This window comes from Jaculus jaculus, chromosome X (genome assembly GCF_020740685.1).
Source record: "Jaculus jaculus isolate mJacJac1 chromosome X, mJacJac1.mat.Y.cur, whole genome shotgun sequence".
Taxonomy (NCBI): Eukaryota; Metazoa; Chordata; class Mammalia; order Rodentia; family Dipodidae; genus Jaculus; species Jaculus jaculus.
In genome coordinates this window covers 38,826,159-38,832,247 of record NC_059125.1, presented here as the reverse complement: position 1 = coordinate 38,832,247, position 6,089 = coordinate 38,826,159, and the positions used below count along the sequence as shown (strand labels likewise).

The window sequence follows — 6,089 nt, the reverse complement described above, 5'->3', positions numbered from 1 at the left end:
TGACTGACTCTAAGGTTTTCTTTGCACCTGAAAGAAACTGGGTGGCTTGTATCTTTGGTCTAACTAGATGTATTACCCATGAGAGATTAAACAACGCTCCCACCATGTGTTCCACAGTCCATACTCTTCCCCAAGTATATGCCTACAATGAGTTTGGAGGTATACACCTCATACAATGACCTAGTCTTGGGCTATGCTATAAGAGGACACCTTTGTTGATGTCCTTCCTGATGGGACTTAGCATAACAGGATCAGCAGCTCTAGGCACAGTGACCCTAGTTAAAGGTGAAATTGGAATGTTACACATAGCCCAACAAATTGACACTGATATGGGGTACCAACAAGAGTCCATTGACATGCCCCATAATAGGTCAATTCCTTAGCAGAAATGGTATTGCAAAACTGATGAGGACTTGACTAAATGCTTATGTCACAGGCAGGACTATGTGTGGTCTTGGGGAGGGGCTTATTGTTTTTATGAAAACATATCAGGACTCTTTAAAAATACTCTCCAAGGGCTGGGTGGTATGGTTATGGTGCTTGCCTGCAAAGCCAAAGGACCTAGGTTCCATTCTCCAGGACCCACATAAGCCAGATGCACAAGGAGGGACATGGATCTGGAGTTTGTTTGCAGTGGCTAGAGGCGCTGGCACAGTCATATTCATTCCCTCTGTCTCTCTCTCTCTCTCTCTCTCTCTCTCTCTCTCTCTCTCTCTCTCTCTCTCATTTGCTCGCTCTTGCTCTCTTTCTCTCCCTGCCTACCTATTTCTATTTTAGATAAATAAAGAAAAAATTTAAAATATTTTACAAAAATAATTAAAACACCCTACAAAAGGTCAAATATGACATAGAAAAAGGTCAAAAAGAGCAGGATGTTAACAGTTCTTGGTTCCACCACAGGTGCACTTGGAAGCCTTGGTTGACTACCTTACTTAGGAGTCTTGCTGGAACTCTATTCCTTTTGCTCTTAGGATTGTTGGTTGGATCCTCCCTAATTAATTGGCTACTTAAGTCAATCAAACTTAAGTTGCAACTGTAAAGTTAATGTGTCTAAGAACTCACTACTCTCCCTTGCCAGCAGCATACCAGGAATCAGGCCTTTAATAAATAAGCTCTAGTTTCTGTACTTCTGTACTTTTCAGTATCCCATTGCCACCCACAAGGTTACATCACCAAGGCAGCCTAATATCATCAAGACAACAAAGACTTCTGCACATTCTGGACTCTGGAAACAGACCCCCTTAAGCCCCCACCATGACTCCATCATCACCAGGAAGTAGCCAGTGATCATGCCCCATCCTTTTAATAGCCCTCAGGGTCTAGAATGAAGGGTTAGTATGTCATAAAACAAACTGTCCCCAATAGAGGGTTAAAACAAAAGCCACCTGTAAATTCCCTAGGCTGTAGCCTAGGCTATGGGCTATGAATGCCTTGCCTGATAAGAAGAACTGGTGTGCAGAAACCCCTACCCCCAAACCAGAACATGACCACAAAGATAAAACAGGCCTGATGCTAAGGGGCGGAACAACCTTGTTTCCTTTATCTTTTCCCCTAGCTTCCTCACTTTTCCTGCCCCTAGCCTCATAAAAACCTAAGCCCAGCAGTGTCTGGGTAAACAGTCTCTATTCCCATGGAGAGACTGCTACCTTGCACTGTTCTAATAAAGGACAATCTATTGTTGTTGAGGTCAGTTCCTACTTTCCTTTATTTATATGTAGCCTCAGTCAAACCCAAACACAAAGTCTCTCACAATTAACCTAAATGAATTCTAGCTTTTTATTTATGAAAGTCTGCTAATTTATTACACAAGATTATTATGGCAATAGATAATGAATTCATGCTACTTAATTATGGAACCACAAAATCCCCAAGCTTTCTGTACTTTCTGGAAAATCTAGAGTGCAACTGAAATAACCCTAGGGATTTATCACATTTACACATATCCATAATAAATAAATTTCTGATATGAAACACTTTATCTTGTAATTTCCAAATGTGATTCTCATAAAATAAGTCATATAGAAAGAATGTGACTTATAGAGAGGTAGAAATGAAGCTTATTTCCTTAAACAATGAGAAGAAAAAGCCAGTACTTTACTGTATTTCAGAGGGGAAAAGCAGCAAGGTTGAAGATATGCCTTAATTAAGAGAAGCGATCAACATATTTGAAAACAGCATTTCACAAAAGCTTCTAGAATGAAAATGCCCTTCTTCAGACATTTGGCAATAAAGTGAGGAAAATACGTGTATGGTCACATTTTGAAACCACCTGGAATCTAAAAACATAATTCTCTGGGGTTCTTTACCTAATCTATCTGGGGCTCTTTACCTACAATATAAACAAAATGTCAAAATTGCTGATGAGGAAATTAATCATGTCTAACTACCAATAACATTTTTCTATGATGATAGCTAAAGCATCACAGAGCAAACTGCATAGACCTTATTCTGCAAAAGCAACGATCCCTGAGGCCTCTTTGTCTGGGAATTAACTTCATTACCACAATCCATTCCAACTGTTTTTAAAATCAAAATTTTCAGTTAACTTTGTATGTACTGGAAATTCTGATTTTATTTACAAAGATTTTGTCTTTATGATAAATAGCAGCATGCCAAGGAAAAAACATTTTCAAAGACAAAGTAATTCTGTAGCCCAGGTCAGCAGGGAAGCAAACAAGCCCAGTCCTAAGAAAATTGAATTGGTGATAACAGACTACCTTGGTAGACTGGTTCACATTTCCAAAACAATAGCCTGAGAAAGCAGCTTCAAAAATATCTAAATTTGTCTTTCTTAAAGCATATATGAAGCCGGGCATGGTGGCACACGCCTTTAGTCCCAGTACTTGGGAAGCAGAAGTAGGAAGATCAGCATGAGTTCAAGGCCACCCTGAGACTACATAATGAATATAAATATAATATATTTCTTATATACACATGTAAGTGAAAACATCACATAACTTCTGTTCATAATATATGAAGTTGGAATATTAGGCTATAAAAAAAAGACTAATTGTATGATCTTAACCTTCCCTGCTTTTGCATGTGTGTATGTGCATGTGCGTGTGTGTTTGTGTGTGTGTGTGTGTGTGTGTGTGTGTGTGTGTGTGTGTTGGTTCACATGGGTTCAGGTTCATGTGCATGTGTGTGTAGAAGCCAGAGGTTAATCTCACGTGTCATATCATTTTCCATCTTATTTACTGAGACAGAGTTTCTCCCTTGAACCCAAAGCTCACTGATTCAGTTAGTCTAGATAGTGAACTTCTCTAAGGATCCCTTGGATTTGTCTGCCAAGCCCTGGGGTTTCAGTTGTGCAGCCATGCCTTCCCAGCATTTACTTGGTTGCTGTAGTTCTAAACTCTAGTTCTTAAAATTGTTCAATAAGTGCTTTATCAACTGAGCCATCTTTCTAGCTCTGTAAGACTTTATTCTTTTTTAAAAAAATTTATTTGAGAGCGACAGACACAGAGAGAAAGACAGATAGAGGGAGAGAGAGAGAATGGGCGCGCCAGGGCTTCCAGCCTCTGCAAATGAACTCCAGACGCGTGCGCCCCCTTGTGCATCTGGCTAACTTGGGACCTGGGGAACTGAGCTTCAAACCGGGGTCCTTAGGCTTCACAGGCAAGCGCTTAACCACTAAGCCATCTCTCTAGCCCAAGACTTTATTCTTATGCTGAACCTCCATCAGGTTTTACCTTTGACACTTTCATACATATATAAAATGAATAATGATCTTATTTCTCCCAATTATTCTCTTATTCCCCTTTCCACCAAAATCCTTCTTCCCAATTAACCCTCTTACTACTTTCATATCCCCCATTTTTGGACCCACTTCATCAAATTAGGATTACTTGCATGAGCATAGTTGGGATGTTCTTAGTAGAGTATGGGCAAATTACCAGTGAGCACACCACTGCACTACATGATTCCCCATCTCTCAGGCATCATTAGTAGCCATTTGCTACTGTTGGAGGTGTGGGCTCTATGTTCAGTCTATCTTTACTCCAGCATATGTCCTTTAAGATCCAGGTCAACATACTTCCTCTTTGAAGCTTTGCCTAGATTTGCCTATTTAATTTTTTCCTCAGATTTAGGCTCCTTTGATGCTCTCACATGATAATACACCAATACAGCATTGGTACTATGGTTAATTTATAGTTTCTTCTACTTATCTATATTTTATAATTGTTTAACATGTATTATTTTTGTTATAGGGAAAGAATAAAATTACCTTAGAAAATAAGAAGTTGGGACTGGAGAGATGGCTCTGCAAATAAAGGTTTTTGCTTTCAAGCCTGCCCATCTGAGTTCAACTCCCCAGACCTATGTGAATCTGGACACAAGTGATACATGAATCTGTAATTCTAATGTGCCTATGGCAATGGAAGTTGGAGGTAGGAGAATCCAGAAGCTCACAGGCGAGGTAGACTGTTGTACATGAAGCAAAGTGGTAAAAGTGAAATTATAACAACAAAGGAGTTCCTGTTTTGAGCAAGGTTGAGGGAGAGGGCAAACACCCCAAGGTTGTCCTCAGATCTCCAAACATGAGTTGTGGCATGTGCATGTACACACACACACACACACACACACACACACACACACACACACACAAATTTAAATTTTAAAAAACTGAGAAGTCAATTGTGCTTAATCATCAGTAGTATGATGTATGACCATATTTAGCCTACTTTAACTAGAAAAATACTGTAGAAATACTATGGTTCACTTATCAAACAACAAGGTGGCTCTAGGACATTTCAAACACATTTCCAAACCTGAAGTAACTCATAATTTCCCCCTCATAACCTATTCCTCTTTCTATACATCCACCTTAGTTGTCATTGCTTTTCCTATTGCTCAACCAGATTTGAAAGTCACCCTCAAATAACCTGCTATTCACTATCATACTTATGTTCATCTGTACACCAAATATCCCTTATTCCTCAAATATAGCCCTCAAATCATCTTAACTTTTATAGTTTAGGTGCAGCTCATTTTCTTTATCAATATTTGCCATGCCATCCTACTGCTGTTTCTTATCATTCTTATCCCTTCTTAGAGTAACTTCCATTACTATTTTTTGTTTTCAATTTTCACAAATCTGATTATTCTAGAAAAACATCCAGATTTTAAAAATATATATATTTATTTATTTGAGAGACAGAGAGAAAGAAAGAGGCAGATAGAAAGGAAGAGAAAATGGACATGCAAGGACCTCTAGACACTGGAAATGAATTCCAGGTGCATGTGCCTCCTTGTGTGTGTGGGTCCTGGGGAAATGAACCAGGATCTTTAGCCATTTCCTCAGCCCCCCAAATCCAGATTTTTGACTGCTGACAGATTTTAAGTCTCACTTCTCCCCTTTGGTTTTCTTTGAATATGAAGATAGGTTCACACTTCAAATGCTTGGTTTCCAATTAGTGGTGCTATTTTGGGAAGTCTTAGGAACTTTAGGAAGCAAGGCATAGATGGAGAAAGTAGGTTCTTAGGGGCATTCCCTTCCTCAGTCTCTGCTTCTATGCCTCTATTAGGTATTGAACTTACTCCTTCATATGCTACTACTATTATGATTTTCTTGCCTCCCCACAGGCCCAGAATCAACAATCATTGATTATGAATAGAAACTTCTGAAGTTGTGAGCCAAAATAAACAATTTCTTCATTTAAGTTATTACTACAGTTATTTTGTTCAGTAAGAAAAGCTGACTGTCACATCTTTCTTCTGTCCATAAAAGTCAAGCTTATATTAAAATAAAAAGCCCAAATGTTCCTTCCTTTTGTGCCAGTGAGGAATTGAAATGATATAAGCTCCTTTTTATATATGGAAACTATCCTCCAAGCCTCACTGAGTAGCCACCATTAAAAAAAAAAAATTGATCTGTTTGGGAGCCAAGTCACATTTTACTTCCAAGAAAGTTATAAATATTTTCATACCATCTTGTAGTATTTTGGACGCAGTGTCAATGATCTCAAATAGTGGGTGGGATTTCCATGTGTATCTTTAAGATGGCCACAACAATTTTCTGTTACAAAAACCTTTTCATTGCTGGGACAAACTCCTGACCAAAAGCAGCTTATAGGAGAAAAAATATA

General features: G+C 38.8%; 1 protein-coding gene across 1 annotated transcript in view; it reads right to left on the bottom strand.

Moving 5' to 3' along the window:
* Sytl5 (synaptotagmin like 5) overlaps positions 1–6,089 on the bottom strand; it is a 334,702-nt gene that overhangs the window by 207,290 nt on the left and 121,323 nt on the right. The gene's annotated exons all lie outside the window — the stretch shown is intronic.